Here is a 24,416-nt window from a genome sequence, read left to right on the forward strand (position 1 = left end):
GCCAGTTCTACATGTGCACCCTGAATCCAAGACTTTTATCGGCATGGTATTCCCACTGAAAATAATGTTGGGGTACAGGAACCAAGGGGTGAAGGCAGGAACAGCCCCACTTGCCATCATTCAAAGTTTATGCTTTCCTTCCCTTTAAGTCTGGGCTCTGGACAGTTAAAGGTCCTGGCCCCTAAAGGGACTGTATTTCGCCATAGGACAGCAAGAGTGCTATTGAACCACAAGCTACAACTGCTGCGTGGCACTTGAGATCATGGGTTGCGGGGCTAGCAGACAAGAGGAAAAGCCTCCATCTTGGCAGGATTATTGACCCCAATCATCGAGCAAGAGGTGGGGATGCAATTATAGAATGGGACAGGGAAGAATATCTGTTGCACTCGGGCGACCCACTTGGACGCCTCTTGATGCTTCTTGATCAATTGTGACTGTAATTGGACAAGTATAGTGATCTCAGCTTAAGCAGAGCGCAGCGACTATGGGCTCAGACCACTCAGGAATGAGGGTTTGAGTCACACCATCACGTCATCTACAGAGACCAGAGGAGGTAATAGGTGAGGGCAAGAAGAATCCAGAATGAAGGGCAATGGGCATTAGTCCCGACAGAAGACCAGTTGCGTCAGTAGAGCTGTGGTTTGCCCTACTAAGCTCTCTTTGCCTTCTAAAGAAACGATACCCTCTGGAATCCTGGGGAAGACAGTCCCACGTGGATATGATGGAAATCCAAGTGACACAAAGGGGGACTGTGGTGGCACAGAGATGTTATACCCTGACCCCTCCGTGAGGAAGCACTTGTTCGTCCAGCTGTCAACAGGAGCTCAAATGTTAGAGATATATATATGTATACATATGTATATATGTATATATCTCTAACATTTGAAATCTGGAGTCAAGATATGTACAAAACTATTAATACTATTTCCTCTAGGTAGTGGAATGGGTTAAGGGAAGAATGTTTTTACTTTTCATTCCTTTCTTTGCTGTTGTAATTTTTTACTAAGTATAGATATTATTATTCTAATATTGAAAAATAAGCAATAGCCTGTCTCAGGCTTTGGTATTTTCCCAACTTGATATTGTCCCAGGGAAAACAGGTCAATAGCACATATATAAACAGGGCAGTGTTCACAGAACCTGAGAAATTTGTTTTGGACAAGCCATAATACAATTTACCTGTAGCTTTGCCTGTGGATTACAGAGGATAATCAACTAAATATTTTAAAATTATTACTAATAGTATAACTTGTTTATTTTGACATTTTAAACTTGCAGAAAAGATGCAAGTATAATATGAAGATTTCCTCTGTGCTTTTCACTTAGATTTATTAATCTTTCACGTTGGCCGTATTTGCTTTGTACCTATCTCTTTATGCATACATGTACATGTATATATTTACATAAATATACATAATATTAACTCGTATATGTTTCTGGAATGCTGGAGATTTGAAGTGCAGAAACTGTGCCTCTTGACCTTTGAATGCTTTTGTGTATATTTCCTACCTACATAGAGCTACAGTACAGTTATCCAAATAGGGAAAGTTGCCATTGATACAAACCTAGTATCCAATCCATATTCCATATTCATATTTTGCTAATTGTCTCCATATATCACTTATAACTATTTCTCCACGACCAGGATCCAATCAAGAGGTACGTATTGCAATAAGTTGTCATTCCTCTTTATTCTCCTTCATCTGGAACAGTTTCTCCGTCTTTGTCTGTCACGATCTTGACATTGTTGAGGAGAACAGGACATTTACTCTGGAGAATCTCTTTCAGCTTGGCTTTGTCTGGTGTTTCCTCACTTTGATTCAGGGAAAACATTTTTTTTTGTTTTTCCCCGAGAAATGCTGGAAAGGGGATGTTGTGTTCTCGGTCTATCACTTTCTAAAGCATCAATGGGTGATCACTTGGTTTCTATGGTGTCAGTAGATTTCTTCACTGTGAAGTTCTTACTTTCCTCCTTGTAGTTAATATGTCATTTGTGAGGAGATACTGTAAGCCCAAGTGCATATCTTTTTTCTCATTATGATGATCTCCTAATTTTAATGCCCATTGAAGATTGTTGCCTGACACGATTATTACTTTGGTGGTTGCTGAACGGTGGCATGCCATTTCATTCCTTCTACGTTTATTGGTTGGCGTTCTTCTGTAAGGAAGAGCTATTTCTTTTTCCACTGTATTTATTTATTCACTTGTTTATTAATACCTGTATAAGCATATGGGTTTTTATTTAATTCAACCAGCTATAAACTGTTCTATTATTGTTCTTTCATTCTTAAGACTTTATTTTTCAGAGCAGTTTTAGGCTCGCAGCAAAACTGAGTGGGAGGTACAGAGATTGCCCACATACCCCCGCCCCATTCAAGCATAGCTTCCCCCATTATCAATACCCCCACTGGGGTGATGCATTTATTGTAGTTGATGAACCTATACTGACACATCATTATCACCCAAATCCATAGGTTACATTAGGGTTCACTCTTGGTAGTATAAATTCTATAGGTTTAATGACAAATATTTAATGCCATGTATCCACCATTATAGCAGCATGCAGACTGGTGTTGCTGGCCTAAGAATCCTCTGTCTTCTGTCTGTTCATCCCTTCCTCTCCCTGTAATCCCCGGCCAACACTCATTTTTTCACCGTCTTAATGGTCTTTTCCAGACCATTCCAGAATGGTCGTATGGTTGGAATTGTATAGTATGTAGTCTTTTCAGACTGACTTCTTTCATTTAGTAATATGCATTGAAGTTTCCTTCATGTCATTTCATGGCTAGAGAGCTCATTTCTTCTTAGCACTGAGTAATATTCCATTGTCTAGATGGATCACTGTTTGTTTATCCACCCACCCACCCACTGAGGGACATCTTGGTTGCTTCCAAGTTTTGGCAATTATTGTTTGTTTTATGCTCAAATTATGCAACGTCTGGTCAATGGTAGTCGCTTCAGCTGTCCCTGGGTCCTTTTGATGCAGTCCCAGTTTTCGTTTGTTTGTTTGTTTTTTGTTTTTGTTTTGTTTTTAGCATTTCCTTAGTTTCTGGTACAATAAGATATTTTAAGCCTTTCTGGTATTTTCCCTGTCCCAGTCCTATCTCTCCAAGAAGCATTGCCTTCTTTTATTGCAAAATGGCATTACTACCACCATCTGGGTATTAAATGTGTTCGCTGCTAGGAGAATGTCACAGCTTCTAGGCCCTCTTGATGGATAAAGAAAACACAGGCACACAGACACAGACACAAATATACTCATACATACATGGACACACACACTCGCATATACATACACTCACACGTACACACACATACATAATACGCACAGGCACAAAGCACACTCGTATATTTAAATACTTATTTAAAAATCCAGTCATACTCATATGATACTCCCATTTCCTTCTAATTTAATACCCCAGAGTTCATTCTGTTCTCTCTCCTTTCTATGTGTGTGACTGGCCGTGTGGAAGAGAGAATGAAATCAACGTACAGAAAAGCAAACTAAAGCTGGACGATTCTTGGTGACAACACAATCCCTGACTGCAGTTGCCCTGAACCTGCTCTGCACCTACCTTTCCTCGGGTTTTTGAAAATTCCAGGAAGATGCCTAACTAGCTTGGTTGGACGATAGTCTTTGGAAACTAGGATAGCATTGACTAATGCTGCAATGAAGGACAATCCGGTGCACGGTCATTGATGTGTCCTCCCTTGTTCTGTCTCCAACAGTATTGGAATGTAACTCACTAAGTTTGACCCTCGTGCTATTTTACTGTATCTGCCTGCAGGGGTGAGGAGACTATAGATATTACGATGTGGTGCTGAGTCTTTTAGGCATGTAATAAAGTGTAGTCCCCGTGAACACGCGGAGTTAGGAATAGAGCCCCATTTACAGATAAAGGGGTTGGGGTTTAGGGAAGTGAACGAAGTTCTTTGGGCCACACACGTTGGAATGAAATCGTTGGCCTCTGTAAAACTCTTGGTTGTCTTGCCCACACAATGTCACCTCTTCCGCAACTCTTTACTGTGTGAGTTAATTAATTGGACAATTGGTTCTGAGTCCTGCACACGCCCATCTATGCTCGGGTTGATTCAACAGACTTATCAACGCATGTCAACTCTGTTGGTTCCTTCGGCACTTCGGAGAAATTTTAAATTACACTCATGTGAATTACACTCACATAATAGTGGGAAGGAGCTGAAAAAAGTCTTGAGTCAAAGCTCTTGTATGCAAAGAATAATAAGTAAATTAGTTTGCATTCAAAACTGGTTCTGGTTTCCCAGGGGGGACGGATTACGTGCTAGTGTTCATAAATACTTATTAGCAAATGCTTCTTGTGGTATTATATACAAACGATTGTCATTATTTCCATCTAAACTTCTCATAGAGATGGCCCCTCAGAAAGTTTCTTCGGGGTGGGCCTGACTCCTACTGCTGGATTCGGATTCAGTCTCATGATTCGATCGTTCGTTCATAGAGACAGCGATAATATTTCAAAGTTATTAGATAATGATCAAAACACTAACACACAATATTGTCAGGTAGGAATGAAATGTTTCATGTCCTTAGAAATAGCTCAGCTCTTAGAATCCCAAGGCTCTGTGAAACCCCCATCTTGGCTACGCATGATGAAAGTAATCACTGTTGTTCTGTGCTTTAATGTGGATAAGCCAGAGCAACAGTCCGGAGCATGCTGGGTAATGAGGCTTTGGGGTTTTTTGAACACCCTGTGAGCAAGCCTCTCCTCAGAGGACTTCGCCACATCAGACAGCTGCTGCCCTGAGCATCACGACTAACTTTGCAAAGTTATGGCGTTTCAAGTTTAAAAATGCAGGGCTCGCATATATTAGCCCTTGTTCTATCCTCGTCAGAAATGAAGGAAACGCTTCCCCCGTCACATTCTTCAATCAGCAGCGGGCAGACACGGACGTTACTACAAGTGCAGATCTTCCGCCAGTGACATTTCATCTTATACCGTCATTATAATAACCCAGGGAAGCTATTTTAACTCTTTCCATTCTGCATGTGGGAAATGGGCTCGGGCACTCCTAAAGGGCAGACTCTGCACCTGAACCTGAATGTCTTTGACTCTGCTCAGCCTTTTAGGCAGAGCTAAGCCACCACATATCCCAGTGGGCTCCTAACTGCCGGGTCTCTCAGGACTTGGAAACGTGGTTTCTGTATTAACTGGGTGACTATTTGGTCGATTGTTTTCAGGGCTGCCTATATTCTAATAATAATAATTGTATGGAATTGAGTATTTTCTGTCAAATGCTTATATAGTATGTAATTATTGTTACTTAGAAATCTTACCCAAAATTTGGTGTTAACAATAAACAATACTGTGTGGTCAGGAATTGCTAAGAGGCTCATATATTTATTTCTTTTTTCTTTTTTTAAAAAAAAAATTTTTTTTAACGTTTATTTATTTTTGAGACAGAGAGAGACAGAGCATGAACGGGGGAGGGTCAGAGAGAGAGGGAGACACAGAATCCGAAACAGGCTCCAGGCTCTGAGCTGTCAGCACAGAGCCCGACACGGGGCTCGAACTCACGGACCGCGAGATGGTGACCTGAACCGAAGTCGGACGCTCAACCGACCAAGCCACCCAGGCGCCCCTGAGGCTCATATATTTAAACCTGTCACGTCCCCGTGGATAGCATGGACTGCTGCTTGTTAGGATTTTATTATCCAAAATGAGTGAAACTGATGTAACACGACATTCTTATATGATTACATATTACATTTGTTACATTTTCTGGTAATAAGATATGTAATAACATATATATGTAATTATACACATGCATAATAATAAAAATGCATAAAAGTAAATGTTATAGGTTTTGCCCCATTGCATAAATAAAGCTTAGCGCATTAGAAAGGATATTATTCTTATCCTGCCTAATTTTGAATAAGCAGTGTAACAGAAATCTTTTTCAAACCGGTGATGGGGGAGAGTGCATATTATGTGCGTGTGTGTGTGTGTGTGTGTGCACGCGTGCTCAGGCATGCGTATGGTGTGTTGACCCAACATCTCTCCCTGACCAGCTCTTTCTTCTGGTCTATACCACATTTTGTATTTGGACGGTTCTTAATACATCGAAATGACAAAGTGCTACTATACAGATATTAAGCACTAATGTTTTACTCTTGCAGAATGAAGATAATAAAGAAGAAAAAGATACAACATGCTGATATCTCTCCTTAGCTCTGTGGCGTTTCTTTGACTATTCTAACTGGCCTTGATTTGAACTCAGTGAACTTTCAAACCAGCGACACACAGTACGTTACTGTTTCCAACTAGTTTCTAAGATGCTTCTGCATCACGTGTTATAAAGGGAGCCTTTTCATTATGTGCTGTTCGGGTCTCAACATCATGACGTCCCAGCCTCTCTGTTTGCTGCACTGTTTTTCCCTCTAGATTCCTTACCCCCATCTCCCCCTCCAGGGCCTCCAGATCTACCTCTGTGGTCCGTTGCCTATCTGGGTGGCTGGTTATGACCTCAGTTTGAATGTGCTTTTTGGCTGTAACTTTGGCAGTTTTTCTAGGTCACCACTCGCTTCTGGTATCAATCTACTGTCCCATCTTTGAACCACTAACTTGAGTCGGGCCATCTTCAGCTTCTCCTAAATCCTATGGGACCAGCAATCAGGCCCTTTGAATCAGAGAGATGGGATTTCAGAGACCATATGCTTCAGCCACTGAATGCATTTGGATCTTTCTGATCCTGTCTTTATCTAGAATTTTCATATTTTGTTCATCATGGATTTTTTGCATGAATTTTGCTTTAAAAATACTGTGTTAAAATATTATTTATCTTGGGACGCCTGGGTGGCTCAGTTGGTTAAGCAGCCGACTCTGGATTTCGGCTCAGGTCATGATCTCACAGTTTGTGAGGTTGAGCCCCGCATTGGGCTCTGCACTGACAGTGTGGAGCCTGCTTGGGATTCTCTCTCTCCCTCTCTCTCTGCCCCTCCCCTGCTTGTGCTCTCTCTCTCTCTCAAAAATAAATAAACATAAAAAAATTAAAAATAAATAAAATATTATTTATTTCGATGACTGAGATTTTGGCACCCCCTTATTCACCAGGTCCCACTGTGTCTGAAATTTTTCTAGATCTAAACTACAGTCCCCCTGCTCCTGATCCCAGCCTTTCTTGCTTTGTAAGCTCTGCCAGAGAAACAGAACCAGTTGGAGGCAGATGCATTAAGAGATTTATTGCCAGGAATCCACTTACGTGATTGGAGGACCGACCAGGCTAGTCTGAAACTCACGGGAGGGCAGGCTGGGACTCTTGGCTCAGGTGGAGCTCCAGACCAAGGTAGAATTGCTTCTTCCTTAGGGAAGACTCAGTTCAAGCCATTCAACTGATTGGATCAGGCCCACCCAGATTACCTAAAATAATTCCTCTTACCTATAGTTAACTAATTATTGACTTCACTCACTCGTACAAAGGACCTTCTGACAGCACCTAGATGAGGGTTTGAATAGCTGAGGACTATAATTTAGCCCAACTGACACATAAAACCAAACCTGCCAGACCCCAGGAGTCTAACTGATTAGGCCGTGTCTTGTGTGGGGTTCCCTGTAAAAGTAATCACTCCTCAAGTTTAATATAAATTATCGAAAAAATAAAGAGAACATTTTTCTCAGAGGCTGTGCTATGAACATGCTCTAAGTCTCATGGAAGAGACTCACATTTATTACTTGTTTGTTTTCTCAACAGCTCCGGGATAACAATAGCCTGTCTTGGTGACTTTACCTTAACTGTTCAAAATTTGGAACATATTTTCAAACAGAAGGAAAAAAAAAAAAATGAGTCAAGGCTCATTCCTGGTCCCTTTTTCTCTTCAGGACTTGTCCTAGGCCAACTTTCAAAATGTGTTGCCAGGAGCCTCCACAGCCCGTTCTGCATTTCCTTCTTGCAACCTTGGGTTTCAAGAACTGGGGGTTCTGGATGAATCGCCCACTGTGGTGGCCGTGCCCTCTGTCGCCACTAGGGGGCAGACCCACGGTGCTGCGCGCGCGCCCATCCAGGACTCCCAGCCTGCTTGCGGCTCCTCTCACCTACTGAAGTCAGCCGGGTACTCACTGGGACTAACTTGACCGTTCTGGAACCCTGGACTCCTCCTCTCTCTGACCTCCGACTCAACTCTAATTTCCCTTCCACTGGACCTTTGGCCATTTTAGGACTTTAGGGGAGAGAATCTCAGCCCAAGTGACCTGCCTGGAAAGGTCACTCCCACCCCAGCCCCCTGACCTTTCACACCAGAACCAGGTATGCTCTGTTGAATTTTCATTGTGAACTGGAGCCACCAAAGTGAGGTAAATTCTGAGGAGGGGTCCCACTTTATTCCTTGCTTTGGTGCTTTTCTTTACTGGTGCTGATAACAGGGTCAGTGTAGGCAACAGACATCACTTAGTATCTTGAAGGTGGGCCTAGTGAGACTGATGTGTGCTGTCCGTGGGGGGCTGCAAATAAATATACCAACCATGAGTTTTTATTCAGTATTCCATAGAATCCAATAATACATTTATTTTTGAAATATAACTTGTATCGGTTAAACTTTTCATAATTGTTTTTCACAATTATATATTATATCATTACACATAGGTACAAAATAGTGTCACCCGGTTTCATCACAGGGCACGATCTCACCGTTTGTGAGTACGAGCTCTGCATCAGGCTCTGTGGGATTTTCTCTCTTCTTCTCTCTCTGCCCCTCCCCCTGCTCTCTCTTTCTCTCAAAATAAATAAGTGAAACAACAGAAAGTTAAACAAAAATAGGTACAAAATATAATTCCATTTTTCAAAGTCTCTGTTAGTTATGGCCTCTCTTCAAAAGGAGGATGCATGTAGTGTTGGAGGCACTTGGGCCTGTGCCCTCTGACTGGTCCCTTGGTGACGGGCTGACGATGAACCAGGGCCCTGTGGCGCTGAGTGGGGTAAAATTTCGGGATCACAGGTGTGCTCAGAGAGGGAAGAGGGGGCAGGAAGGAGGAGGGAGGAGGCCTGAGAACAAAATGGAACTCCCCCGACCATAAACCCCAAGAACAGAGGCCTCTGGAGCCAGGAGAGGCCTCTGGAGCTACAGGGGCCTGGGTTCCGCACCTCAGCTCTGTGCAGCGCGTGACTGCGGGCCACTGGCAGAGATGTTTTCTTTACTGGTGCTGATAACAGGGTCAGTGTAGGCAACAGACATCACTTAGTATCTTGAAGGTGGGCCTAGTGAGACTGATGTGTGCTGCCCGTGTCTCAAGGCTGGTGTTGGTGGTGATGGTTTTTTCATCTGTAAAATCAGGAAACCATTTTATCTACCTCAAAAAATTGTTTCGTGGGTCCAGAAAGATACCACAGGTCAAACGTCTGCCACCAGGGTGGTACTTTATAAACGATAAGTTTCATCAGTAGGACTATTAATATGGGGCTACAAGTCCTCAGAATACGCAAAGTGCTTAGTTAAGAAGCAATAAATAATGGCTGTTGCTTTTATTAGTAGAAATGACAACATGAGTCCTACTATAGTGGCTAAGGGAGAAATTCAAGGACATAATTTGCAACGTATATTTACGATATGTGTGTGTGTGTGTATACATGGATGAAGGCAGGGAAAGATTTGACTGGAAATGCACTTCACTGGCTCGGGGACTTGGCGCTGAGGTGGGCGCGGAATGGGGCACTGAGTCAGGAAGACGGGGGACAGACTGAGTAGAGGCCCCCGTGGCAGAGTTTCTCAAAATTCAGATGGACGAGTTTTGCTTCCCCAGTTGATTTCACTAACTTAAAAAATTCACGATGTGACAAGTTCTGAAACGGAGACCGTCGAGACGGATGGTGTATATTAAGCGATTCAATCTGGCGTGACCTCAGGCAGAGCTTGTCCTTCGTAGCCTGTGTGTGTCTGTGCCTGCGTGGGGCGGTGAGCCACTTGGGACAGCCGAGGGAAATCAGTCCCACTCATAAATGAATCCACCTGGCGCGTGGGAAGGGCACATTTGGAGATGCCAGGATCTTTCCCATGGGGAGCAGTGTGGCCAAGTAATGTCCATCCGAGCCCCGAGCGCTGTCCAGCAGCTGAGAGAAGGCTGGCTGCGGCGAAGTGAATTCCTCTTGGGAGACGGTCCCCTCGCTCCTGTCCCCATGTAAATGGCTGCATCTTGACAAAGCGAGTTAACACTTAGCGCGCTCACCTATTTGAGCCACGGGTGCAGAAACTGCTACAGATGTTAAGAACGCTTGCTCTCTGATGGCAAGAAAATCTGGGTCTAAATGCTGCCACGTTTGACAAGGAATGTTGGCTCTCTACTGAGAAAAAGCATAAATGCAGTGCAGTGTCTCAAGGCCTGAAAGTTGGAGGGGGGGAGGGGTGTCAACATTGAAATAGATAGAATTTATCCTTCAGGTAAATCTTAGTGTCATCATTTTGATCAAATCATCTCTGACACATAGCAACATGTGACGCAATGCATTATTTAGCCGATTTAGTAGGAAAACAAAGTTTTTTCAAAAAATCTTTTTTTAGATTTTTTAAATTTATGCTTGAGAGAGAGAGAGAGAGAGAGCGCACAAGCAGGGGAGAGGCAGAGAGAGAGAGAGAGAGAGAGAGAGAGAGGGAGACACAGAATCCGAAGTAGGCTCCAGGCTCTGAGCTGTCAGCACAGAACATGACATGGGGCTCGAGTTCATGAACCATGAGATCATTGCCCGAGCCAAAGTTGGACGCTTAACGGACTGAGCCACCTAAGCTCCCTCTGTTTGGTTTCTCCTTTTTTAAAAAAAATTTTTTTTCTTAAATGTTTATTTACTTATTTTGAGAGATAGAGACAGAGCACGAGCAGGGGAGGAGCAGAGAGAGAGAGGGGGACGCAGAATCTGAAACAGGCTCCAGGCTCTGGGCTGTCAGCCCAGTGCCCAATACGGGTCTCGAACTCACAAACCTTGAGATCATGACCTGAGCCGAAGCCGGACACTCAACCGACTGAGCCACCCGGGCGCCCCTGCTTGTTTCCTTCTTAATTCACTGTCAAGTAGGTACTGTGTTTGTGGGATCGGAGCTCAAACACTCAATAATGGACTGTGTCTTTAAAATTTTATCGTGCAAATTTCATATTAGAAATATTTTTCCTTTGGGAAGGAAAATCACTTGTCCTCGTATTATTTCCCTGAACACGTATCCTAATGATAGTGATGCACCTGGGCGTTTCAGACAGAGGCAGATGGAGATCGGCCTACAATTCAGACCTCGGGGAGCAAGAGGGGGAGGCAGTTGGAACGTGACCCACGAGAATGTAGCTGTAGCAGTGACAGAGGCATTTCGTAACGATTTCTTGTTTTAAGCAGAGAGAGTGGAGCACGTAAGCTTGGCATAAGAACAGCTCTGAGTATTCAGCACGTTCTCTGTCCCATGGTTCAGCTCCAGGCATGCGTACCTGAGCCCGTCGAAAGAGGAACTGACGGCCACGGAAGTGTCTTTTGAGCCGGGGGGGGGGGGGACAACAAAAGGCAGCACTGTTTTGGAACCCGTGGCACTGAGTAGAGAACTTACTACATCGCGGCTAGAGCAGGCTGTGAAGACCCGCAAATGTCATCAGTGGCCTGGAGGCCTTTGGCGAAGAGTCACCTCCAAACGGTTCAGCGTTCGACTCAGCAGATCGACTTGGCGGATCCAGGAGTGAGGTGGCAGGAGCAGCTGGGCAGCCGCGTGGTCTTTTTTGGGGACACCGAGGCTCACAGCGATCAGGAGCTGGGGGTTGACAGGGGCCACATGGTGAACAGCACATGGCCGGTGGAGGGGTATTAAATTTTGGATTTTAAGCTAAGCCAGGTAAGGGGTGGGGACGTCTAGGCAGTAACACCCTGGATCGAAAGGAAAACAGCCTGGCAGCCTCTTTCGGAGTTAGCAATACCAGCCAGGTGCCTGGGACCCGCCACCTGCCCGTGGCTTCCACAATCCCTCCCCCGCACATACCCCCTTTTGCTTTGCACGTGCGAGTCTCCAGAGACATACTCACCTACCAGTGATCGTTCTCAGGACTCATCTTCTTTGACTTCTCTGTGGCATTTGAATGCGTTGGCCCTCCTTCCTTCCGGAAACTTTCCTATTTGGCTTTGAACTCACTGCCTTATACAGATCCTCCCTGTGTCCTTCCTTCCATCTGTCCTTCCCTTACCGCCTCCCAGACACTTTCTGTTTCAGGATTCTCCATTCAGGAAGCTGGGATCACCGGCATTCAGGCAGGTACCTAGTCTTAAATCTTAGAATCATCATCTGATACTTGTCCCTCCATATTTTTTCCAATCAGACTCTTCCTCCCTTTATACCTACCAGTTTACCATGTTGGCAGCCCATGCGTTTGCCTCCTACTGAGTCTCAATGACTATAAGCTCCCTCCCCTCCAGCACAAGCCGTGAATGTGTAGATAATAGGCACTGTAGTGTTCCTGCCTTATACAGTTCTGGCCTTCCCACTGCACTCAGCACAATGCCTTTTGAAACACAGGCACTCGACAAATGTTTGTGCAATGAATGGGTAAAAAGAGGTGTGCTGGGCACTCCTGAAGCATGAGTGGCAACCCAGATAGGGAAAGATGGCAAATGCAATTTGTAAATGCTCTTCTGTTGAAAATGAACAAGAAGATTAGGCTATAAATATTCTTTCCGAGTAATTAAACAGAACAAAAGGTAATAATAGTTAGCATAAAATGCAATCATTTTTAATAGCTTCTGAAAATTAAACAGGCCTTATGGCAATTAATCTTAAAGCACTTCCATTACCCGTATTAAAGAACCATAATTCCTGGGACTTAGAAATGGCCCAGTCCTTTGAATTGCATGGAAATTATCACTATGGAGCCTGGAAGCTGCATTCCTGGCATTAAAGAACCTAAGAGAATCATTTAAATATTAGATGTCGTCAGGTTCTGGCATTTGATTTCACCCTGTTTACTAAGCTTGTAAGTTATCCTGTTAGTGCTTAGTGGATATTGACAGAAGACACAAGACTCCTGGGTCAGAGATAAAGGACTTCATTACACATAGCACACCAAGTGGTATGATTTGCGTTGATTCCCTTGCCCTCCAAGTTTCAAGGAGATGAACAGCCCAGATGGATACCTGCACATGTAGTGAGTTGTGTTACAAGAGAGGACCACTGGGTTTGGAAAGCTCTCCAAAGAGTCTGCTCCTTGAGCTAGAAGGAGGCATTATCCATCCTTAAGATTGGTCACTGCAAATACAACCCAGAGAGATGGATCAAGAAAAGGGGGCTTCATATATTTTTTTTTTTCAGGTCAAATATCCAATTTGAAAGCAACACAAAAAATCAACATGGAAAAAAATAAGGATGAAACACCTACCAATGAAATGAGAGTGTCTTGACACCAATTTGAACTAACTGCAAAAACAAAATTAATGTTTACAAAATAATAGGGAAAGAGGACCACTAGATATTTGATATTAAAGAATTATTATTTATTTGGGGAAAGTATGAAGATAACAGAGTATCTATATTTTATTTATTTTTTTAACTTAATTTTTTATTTTTTAAAATTTACATCCAAATTAGTTAGCATATAGTGCCACAATGATTTCAGGAGTAGATTCCTTAATGCCCCTTCCCCATTGAGCCCATCCCCCCTCCCACAACCCTTCCAGTAACCCTCTGTTTGTTCTCCATATTTAAGAGTCTCTTCTGTTTCATCCCCCTCCCTGTTTTTATATTATTTTTGGTTCCCTTGCCTTATGTTCATCTGTTTTATATCTTAAAGTCCTCATATGAGTGAAGTCATATGATTTTTGTCTTTCTCTGACTAATTTCACTTGGCTTAATACCCTCCACTTCCATCCATGTAGCTGCAAATGGCCAGATTTCATTCTTTTTGATTGCCGAGTAATACTCCATTGTGTATATATACCACGTCTTCTTTATCCATTCGTCCATCGATGGATATTTGGGCTCTTTCCATCCTTTGGATTGTTGATGGTGCTGCTATAAACATGGGGGTGCGTGTGTCCCTTCGAAACAGCACACCTGTATCCCATGGATAAATGCCTAGTGGTGCAATTGCTGGGTCGTAGGGTAGTTCTATTTTTAGTTTTTTGAGGAACCTCCATACTGGTTTCCAGAGTGGCTGCACCAGCTTGAATTCCCAAGAGGGATTCACATTCTTGACATTCCCAGCAAGAACCTGAAGGAATATTCAGGACACACAGCAGACTGCCTCTCCCAACCGTTGTCAGATAAGATTCTTTTTCAAAGTCACAGGATACCGGTCTTAGCTTTTGAAGTTTAGAATGTTGGCTATTAGGGTTCCTTGATGAATGTCCTTAGAGAAAAAAAATGTGAACAGAAAAAATAATATTTGTTAGTAAAACGTGCAAATACACATCAGACCATAAAGAAAGGGAGACGTAAGTTATAACTTGATGTTTTTCCACAAGAAAGTGTAGTAAGCCAAATAAAATCCTCTTGACTTTAGCACAGGAATTGACACTTTAGAAAGAAAACCTTTTCCTTGCTATGTATTACTCTTAAAAGCCCATGGCTATTTTACTGCAGCAGAGTCTGACTGTATCCCAATTGTTACTGTAACATTTGTTAGTGGACCTCTTTACTGAGTTGTGCAAGTTATGTTAGGGATACAGGTGCAGAAGAGAAGCTAGCCCCTTCCTTAAAAGGCTTACAGTTGAGTTTGGTCATGGGCCCTGTCATCTGTTCTAGTATGTTTGAGCACAAAGGAATGTAGTAAAAGCATCTTGGTAGTTCATGAGATGCTCGAGAAGGCCTGGCAAGCCGTTCGGGGGGCTGCACCACAAGAACGTACGCAGGGGGGAGCAGCCCGGCCAACCCAGCTGGGAGAAACAGCCAATCTCACGGCAGAGCTGTGGGGCGGACACAACTCAACAGCCACAGCCCAAGGCTGGGCAGCTATGGTGTTGGGACTCGACCCCAGACCCTCTGCCCCAGCTGCCCCAGGAAACACCATGGCCGCCGGAGCATCTTCTCGCTGTGACTGCTCCTTCCACATTCTCTCTTCTGCTTCTCAGTGGTGTGTCGTGCAACCTGATGGCGGGAGCTTGGTCTCACACAGAACTTGGCTACAGAGGACTCAGGGGAGATGAAATGTTGGCTGTATAGTCTACGTACTTCAGGAAGACAGGCTGGAAAGGGGACTGGAGTCAGTAGGCCAGTGTTTATCCTTCTTCTCCTCGGCAGGCGGGATAGACAAGTAGTAAATCGCAAGCAGTTATTAAATGGTTGCTAAAGAAAGGACTGCAGTGATGCATGCACATGCTCATTGGGTGTGTATAGACCACTGCCGTCCGCTAGAAGCAGAGTGTGGGCCACAAATGTGAGTCTTACACGTGGCTTTACATTTTATAGTACCCACATTAAAGAGGTAAAAAGAAACAGGTGACATTAATTCATTACTGTGATCTAGCCCAATATATCCAGAATATTACCATTTTCTCATAAAATCTCAATGTACGATTTAAAAAGTATTTCGGATTCTCCTGCGTTTGCTCCTCCTCCGTGTCAGCCCCTCCTGCTCCTCGTCCGCCAACCCCCTGGGGGAGGTGCGCCCGCCACCGCCGGGACCTGGCCTGTCACCTGCCAGGTAAGAAGTCCCAGCTGGAAGAGAGGGAAAATAAGAAGTATTTTTAAGGCTGTGCCGTTCAAGGGCCATGGGGTGTTGCGGGGAATCGCTCTATCCAGGTTCAGGCTGATGAGGGTTTCCTGCACCTTTGAGTATTTGAAAGTCACCCGTACGAAAACTGGCCATTGGTCTTGTCCAGCCATGAGACCCACAAAGCCAGCGGTGACCAGCTGGCTTGCTTTTAGGTCCCAGTTTTGAATAGGGCCCATCGTCCGGGTGGATTTTGTTTGTATTTTCAGGTATAAATAAAGAGGGCTGGGGGCCTTCAGAGAGAGGATCAAGGAACCCCAGGGTGGTGCAACAGAACTGCATGGAAAAGTGGCATTTGAGTTCATCTTTGAAATAATATTAAAATTGAGAGGAATTTGAAAATGGAAAATAATGTGGCAAAGGTCAAGGTTGGTTATCTTCAAAGGTCGTGGAAGTCTTCCTGGACTAGTCGCCCTTGCTATGTTGGCCAGGGTTGGAACCTGACCCTCAGAAGCCTGATTCTGGGAGCACAATGCGTACCAGCCAATCTCACAGCATTGATACATGAAATCAAAGTGCCATTTTTAAAAAATTAAACTTTTTAGGGGTGCCTGGGTGGCTCAGTCGGTTAAGCATCGACTTTGGCTTAGGTCATGATCTCACCCTTCGTGAAGTCGAGCCCCGCGTTGGGCTCTGTGCTGACAGCTCAGAGCCTGGAGCCTCCTTCGGATTCTGTGTCTCCCCCTCTTTTTGCCCCTCCCCTGCTCACCCTCTGTCTCTCTTTCTCCCCAAAATAAGTAAACATTAAAAAGATGTTAAAAAGTAAACTTTTACTTTGAGGTAATTGTAGAGTGACAGGTAGTTGTGAGAAGTAACACAGAGATATCCCAAGTACCCTTTGCCCAGTTTCCCCCAATGGTAATTATCTTGCAAAACCATGGTAGGGCATTGCTACCGTGATACTGACATTGATACAGTCAAGATACAGAGTATTTTCATCAACACTGGATCCCTCAGTGCTGTTCCTTCCTAGCCACATCTACTCCCCACTTCTTCCACCTTTTTTTTTTTTGTTTTTAAGCCTTGACATCCACTAAACTTTGCCATTTCAAAATTATATATTATAACTTTATATCAATGGAATAATACAGTATTATAAACTTTTGGGACTGGCTTTTTTTTCACTGAGCAAGAGTCTCTGGAGGTTGTTGCATGTCCCATAGTTTGTTCCTTTTTACTGATAATTAGCATTTCTCTTGTATACATGTGCCACTGTTTCACCCATTGAAGGACATATGGGTTGTTGATCATGTTTTGGGTACTGCAAATAACGGCGCAGCAGACATTTATGTACATAAATGTACAGGTTTTTAAATTTGTTATTTATTTGTGTTTTTAAGGAGAGGTCCATTCTAGGACCTGCCCCTTTAGCTTACCCACCAAGATGACAAAAAGCCTCAGGGTTTTGTGTAAACATAAATTTCCATTTCCCTGGGATAAATACCCAGGTGTGCCATTGCTAAGCTGTATGGTTATGGTATGTTTAGTTTTTAAAGAAACTGCCACACTGGGGTCTAGAGTGACTGTGCCATTTTATATTTCCACCAGCCATGTGTCAGTGATCTGACTTCTCCACATCCTCATCAGCATTTGGTGTTGTCACTATTATTTATTTTAGCCATTCTGTATGACGCGTAGCGATATCTCACTGCAGTTTTAATTTGCGTTTCCCTAATGGCTAATGATATTGAACACATTTTTATGTGATGATTTGCCATCTGCATATCCTTTTCAGTGAAATGTCTCCCCATGTCTTGAACCATTTCCTATTTCAGTTGTTTGTTTTTTTTTACTGTTGATTTTTGATCGTTCTTTATGCGCTCTAGATACTTATCCTTTGTTGTATGAGTAGTATGCAAATATTTTCTCCCCATCCGTAGTAGCATGTCTTTTTATTCTCTGGACTGAGCAAAACTTTTTACTTTGATGAGGTCCGGTTCAGTAATTTTTCTTTTTATGGATCATGCTTTTGGTGTCTAAGAACTCTTTCTTTAAAAAAAAAAATTGTTTTTTAAGTTTCATTTATTTTCAACGTTTATTTATTTTTGGGACAGAGAGAGACAGAGCATGAACGGGGGAGGGGCAGAGAGAGAGAGAGAGAGAGAGGGAGACACAGAATCGGAAACAGGCTCCAGGCTCCGAGCCATCAGCCCAGAGCCTGACGCGGGGCTCGAACTCACGGACCGCGAGATCGTGACCTGGCTGAAGTCGGACGCTTAACCGACTGCGCCACCCAGGCGCCCCAAGTTTCATTTATTTTGAGAGAGAGAGAGAAAGCATGAGGAGGGGAAGGGCAGAGACCAGGAGAGAGAGAATCCCAAGCAGGCTCCTCGCTGTTAGTGGGACCCAAACTCCAGAACCATGAGAACATGACCTGAGCCAAGATCAAGAGTCGGATGGGTGTTTAACTGGCTGAGCCACCCAAGTGCCCCTGGTGTCTTAGAACTCTTCTTGCCACCAGACCCCCAGATGTTTTTCTAGTTTTTTTTTCTCCCTAAAACCTTTATTGTCTCATGTTTTACATTTAAATTGGTGACCCATTTGAGGTCATTCCGGTATAAAGTGTGAGGTTTAAGCTCAGGTTCGTTTTCTGTTGCCTGTGGATGTCCGTCTTTCAGTTCCATGTACTGAAACGTCTATCTTTACTCCAGTGTGTTGCTTTTGAACCTTTACGGAAAAGTTGGACTTATTTGTGCGGGTCTACTTATGAGCTCCCTGTTTCATTGGTTTGTGTGTCTGTTACTCTGCCAAGGGGAGGGAGAGAGGAGACATCCTTGGCCTTGATCCCGATGTCAGGGGGACAGCGTTCAGTCTTTAGCATAATGCTAGCTGTAGGGATTTGTAAGTGCTTTTAATCAAGCCCAGGAGGTTCCCCTCTGTTCTTATTTTTCTGAGAGTTTTATCACGAATGGGTGTTGCATTTTGTCAAATGCTGTTTATCAGTTGATAGGATTCTGCAGCTTGTTACTATGGTGGATTACCTTATTGATTTTAGAATATTGACCCAAGACTTGCATCCTTGGAATAAACTCAAATCGGTCATGGTGTATAATTTTTTATAAATACAGAATGTAAAAAAAATCCATAAAACTTATTACCATAATCCTTTTTTTTTTAGTATACAGTTAAATAGTGTCAAGTGTATTCACGTTACTGTGAAATAGATCCCCAGAGCTTTTTTTTCACCTTGCAAATCTGACACTCTGTATCCTTTTTAATAACTTCCCTTTTTCCCTTCTCCCCAGCTCCTGGTCACCACCATTCTATTTCCTGGTTCTGTGAATTTAACTACTTAGCTGCCTCTATAGTTGCAATCAGATAGTCGTCTCTTTGTGACTGGCTTCTTTAAGTCACTTAGCATGATGCCCTCAGGGTTTAACCGGGGTTGTAGCCGTGACAGCAATTCTTTCCTTTTTAAGGCTGAATGCCGTTTCCTCGCAGGCATTGACCGCGTTTTAACGACCCACACATCTGCGGACGAACCCTTGGGTTGCCTCTACCTCTTGGATATTGTGAGTGGTACCCCCGTGAACCTGGGTGTGCAAATATCAAATATCTCTTTGAGACCCTGCTTTCCATATTTTTGGATCGGTTCTCAGAAGTGGACTTTCTGGATCATCTAGAAGGTTCTATTTTTTGAGGACCCTCCGTGCTGTTTTTTTGTTTTAAATTTTTTTTTTCAACAACGTTTTTATTTATTTTTGGGACAGAGAGAGACAGAGCATGAATGGGGGAAGGGCAGAGAGAGAGGGAGACACAGAATCGGAAGCAGGCTCCAGGCTCCGAGCCATCAGCCCAGAGCCCGACGCGGGGCTCGAACTCCCGGACCGCGAGATCGTGACCTGAGCTGAAGTCGGACGCTTAACCGACTGCGCCACCCAGGCGCCCCACGTTTTTCCATACTGCACTATTTGACAAGCTCACCAACGGCTTACAGGGATGCCAACTGCTTCACATCCTCCCAACACTGGTTTTTTTCTTTTCTTTTTCTTTATAGTAGCCCTCATAATGAGTGTGAGGTGACAGTCCCTACTCCAGCCCTTGTTGCAGGGGGCGGGTGGGTTGGGGTGAGGGTGGAAGTCTAGTCTCCCCACTTGGCCTTTGCTGATGGGAGTGAAGGGCCACTTTTTTAATATGGTGTTGGTTATAGTAAAATAGTTTATTGTCCAAAAGGTTTCTGCCTCTTTCTTGGTCTGTTGACCAGAGAGACCAGAGTTTCCTTGAGGCTTTTTGTTTGTTTGTTTGTTTGTTTGTTTGTTTAAATCTACGCCCATTGGGTACAGCTTATCCAGTTTTCAGTCTGGGGTGCAGGAGGCAAAAAGAAAATGCAGAGAATTTACCACCGTCTTGTTCCTTGGGTCCTAAGATTTCTCATCAGCCTGCCTTTTCTCTGTCTTTCAGAGTCTTCTTATGTTTGTTTTATATAATATCATAATACATTTATATAATATATTGTTGTACTTAGTGGGAGGAATAAGGAAAAGGACGTCTATTTTTTTCTCCTAGGCTAAAGGGCCAGTGTTTAAATTTTCTGATAAAACAATGTAATTGCCATGGAGACCAGAGGTCTAGTTTGCTTTAACATTAGTGACATGTTCTCTTATGTGGGTTGTCTCATGTGGGAAGACAAATTGCCATCAGGAGGTTGTTGAGTAAGTTTGGAATCAGGGCACAGGTTGTTAGATTAGCAAATAAAGTTTTTTGTTTTTGTTTTTGTTTTTTAATGTTTATTTTTGAGAGAGAAAGAGAGAGAGAGTGTGAGCAGGGGAGGGGCAGAGAGAGAGAGGGAGACACAGAATCCGAAGCAGGCTCCAGGCTCCGAGCTGTCAGCCCAGAGCCCGACGCGGGGCTCGAACTCACAAACCGTGAGATCATGACCTGAGCTGAAGTCGGACGCTTAACCGACTGAGCCACCCAGGCGCCCCGACAAATAAAGTTTAAAGGCTCCAGACTAATGCAGCTGGATGCAACCATCTTTTGAAACAAGACTTCATCGCCAACTTAGGCACCTTTCCTCTGTACCCAACTAAGAGACAGTATACCTGGTCCATAGTAGTGTGGACTAGGGCTAGGTTGGCCGGCTTTGAGTTCGGGTTCTGCCTTTTATAAATTCTGTGGTCTTGGTCAGGTCATCAAGCTTCCTCATTTCTTTACCTCTGGAATAAACGTAACCAAACTACCTGCCTCATAGAGTCGCTTTGAAACTGAAATAGTTAAAACACGTAAAGCACTCCGAGAAATCTCTGGCATGTATCTAACATTCAAAACATTTTAATTCTCATTAATTCTTACCAAGCATCCTGAAAGGCGTGACTGTTTACCGAATATGTTCATAGCATCACGCCACAGTCAAGTCTTGTGACACTTTGGTTTCTTCGAAGTCTTCGCCTGCCCTGTGATTCCTTTATGGTGATTTCATGATTGAGTATTCAGAGAACTGTCTTTTCCCTCATTGACACGTTCTTCCATTTCAGCCAGCAGGCAGCTCTGGGGCACTGACACTCACATCTGGACAACTGGCATTTCAGGTGAGGGAAATGTGAAAGGAAGCTACCCAGAGTGTGAGTGAGCCAGATTGGTGCAGATCTGAATGGATCGGGTCCATGGTGGGGAGAAGGGTCAGATTATCACAGATCTGGAATTTCACTTTGAGAAATTTGGGTTCTTTGGGGCGCCTGGGTGGCTCAGTGGGTTAAGCGTCCGACTTCGGCTCAGGTCATGATCTCAGGGTTCGTGAGTTTGAGCCCCGCGTCGGGCTCCGTGCTGACAGCTCGGAGCCTGGAGCCTGCTTTGGATTCTGTGTCTCCCTCTCTCTCTGCCCTTCCCCTGCTCCCGATATGTCTCTCTCTCTCTTAAAAATAAATAAACATTAAAAAAAGGAAAGAAATATGGGTTCTTTAGCAATTGGAAAACATTAGGTAAATTGGTCTAGCACATGAGTTCTTAACTTTTTTTTATGTCATTATACCCTTAGTCAATCTAACAAAATTCATAGACCCCTTCCCAGAATAACATTTTAGATAAAATACATAGGATTACAAAGGAAATAAACCATAACGGCATAGTTTCAAACATTTAAGTCAATATGTTTCTTTAATAGTCAATAACAAAATCTGTTAAATGTTATAATTTCAGGATACTGAGAAGTATAAACGTTATTTTGAAATACTCACAAGAACTAATGCGACATAAAAGTATCTGATTTCTGGTGGTGACAAAGCCATAGGTACTGACAATACGATTGTGATTTGTTGCTTACATTCACGATTGAACAAAAATGGTACAGGTTAGTGAAAATGGAGTTGCTTTTTTTTCTCCTCCCCCATCTAAATTTATGACTGTGGATCCTATGCATGAAGTTTTCGCAAGTCTGTGGGCCTCGGGTTAAAAATCTGTGGCCTGTGGGCTCTTCGGTTTGACTCATGGTGGCTCATTCCGCCTACAGAAGAGCCCTCAGGTGTGGCCCACACTCATTCTCTGCCACCTCCTTGTCTCAAAAATCGGATAACTTGGAAATGTTAGGAGGCAAAGAGGCATAACGCCATCCTTGGTTTGGATATGAGCAGGCTGTAAGGTCTCGTTCACCTTAAAGAACACGATCTATTTATATAAGAACGAAAGCAGCCCCATCAATAATTGTTAACCCCATGCTTGGCCCTCAGAGAGGAGGAAACAAAGTATGTTCTGAAACCCAGATGGAACAAGTAAATTATTGAATGGTTCACGTAAGCTGACATCCCGAGCTGTTGCCTGGACACCAGCCCTCTAAACTGATGGTGCCCATCCCCTGGTGACTCAGAAAACTTAAATAAAACAGAATCGAGCAAATGTAACCAATTTGAGATTACACTTTCTCCTAAAAGATCGGTTACTTGTTTATTTAAGACATCAATTCTCTGGCTGTCCCTCCCCCTCCCAGGGAGCTTACTCCCAGTTGAGCCAAAAACAAAGCTAAGTATACAGACCCAAATCCAGGTGGCAAGGTTATTTGGAAGTCAGAGGAATAAAATTGCCTGATAGAGTGGTCTGTACATGTATGTATTTGCTATTTATGCAAGCTTACAGTTTTCATCATCAATATCAGTAATGATGAGGGGCTTTGTTTAGGGAATGTTCTACTTGTATATTCAGGAGTGAAAGCAAGTTTGAGCTATGCACTCTTAGTTTGTAAATATTCAGTTGTACTTCCATTGCTACCTAATGTTTACTGAACACTTAGTACATCTCAGACACTGTTTTAAATACTTTACAGATAGTAACTTTCTCGATCTTCTCAATAACATTACGATATTATTTTGTAAAGAAGAAAATTGAGGCAGTGAAAGGCCCAGTAACTTGCCCCACATAGTTGATAAGAGGTGGACTTAGGGGTTTAAACCCAGACTCCGGAGATTACACACCCCATAGAATCACATAATCGTTATGATCTCTTGCCTTCTTAGGTGGAATATAAATGTTAGACATAAGCTAATTCCTATTGTCTTCTATAATATAATTATAATTTCTATACTTTGTTAGTTTGGAGCTAGAATTTAGAAAAGAGTGTATGAAGAAATTGATAAATACTGGAGTATTTATTCCTGGAAAACTCACTTTCAGAGAGAATTAAAATGAGAGAGATAAGTTACAGATACAGACATTTAAAAATGAGGGGCACCTGGGAGGTTCAGTCGGTTAAGCATCCAACTCTTGATTTTGGCTCACGTCATGATCTCACAGTTTGTGCGATCACGTCATGATCTCACAGTTCGTGAGATCAAGCCCTGTGTGGGGCTCTGCTCTGACATGGCAGAGCCTGCTTGAGATTCTCTTTCTCCCTCCCTCTCTGCACTGCCCCCACCTCAAAATAAATTAAAAACTTAAGAAATTTAAAAATAATATAATGTATAAATTTTAGGTTTCGGACCCTTTGCGTTTTTTAAATTCTCAGATAGAACATATGTCAGAGGTTGTTCAAGAATATGAGTTGACCAAAGCCAAGAGAAATACGGAGACCTTGATTTATCTGGGGGTCCTGCTAAAATATTTGAATTCCTACCGAGCTGAGCACTTATTTTTTCCCCCATTCGATATTTTTATTTCTTTTGCTTTGTTAATATTCTGGTAGCTATACAGGTTACAGTTATGTTTGAATAGACATAAAATTTTTCCTATTTCATGACCTTTCTTTGCATCTATTTTAACACATTGGTAGTTAGTTAACAAAATAAAAAACACGGTATTATTTTCGTAAGTTCAGTTTAGGTGGTAAAATTTATTTTGCCAAAAAAAAAAAAAAAAAAAAAGAAAGAGCACAGATATTTGAAATTGAAAGAACATTAACTGCCTCTTATTCAGAGATCAAAATTCATAGCAGCAACTGTGAGTCTTGGATATTGTGCAATGGATTTTCTTCGTTTCTTTTGACTGTTATTCTTGATCTGCCTCTAAACACTTTTACCTATGTTACCTGTGGGTCCTATACACCAATATCACAACTGACTGATGTTGCCTAGACAACGTAAAATTTTATGCGTTTGGTTTTACGCTATTTCACTGTTTCGCACTTCCTCCACTCGGAGTTATAATCAGCCCACCCAAGGATTTACTTTGATTAAAAAAAAAAAATAGTGAGTAGGGGCACCTGGGTGGCACAGTCGGTTAAGCGTCCAACTTCAGCCAGGTCACGATCTCGCGGTCCGTGAGTTCGAGCCCCGCATCGGGCTCTGGGCTGACGGCTCAGAGCCT

General features: G+C 43.1%; 1 long non-coding RNA gene across 1 annotated transcript in view; it reads left to right on the forward strand.

Moving 5' to 3' along the window:
* Window positions 1–6,821, forward strand: part of LOC109495970 — a 28,889-nt gene extending 22,068 nt beyond the window's left edge. Inside the window, exon 3 of the long non-coding RNA XR_002151699.3 lies at window positions 6,158–6,821. This is a non-coding gene — a long non-coding RNA (uncharacterized LOC109495970). The remainder of the gene's footprint in view (window positions 1–6,157) is intronic.
* Window positions 6,822–24,416: the final 17,595 nt, after the last annotated feature.

The sequence above is a fragment of the Felis catus genome, chromosome F2, assembly GCF_018350175.1.
Source record: "Felis catus isolate Fca126 chromosome F2, F.catus_Fca126_mat1.0, whole genome shotgun sequence".
NCBI classification, from domain to species: domain Eukaryota; kingdom Metazoa; phylum Chordata; class Mammalia; order Carnivora; family Felidae; genus Felis; species Felis catus.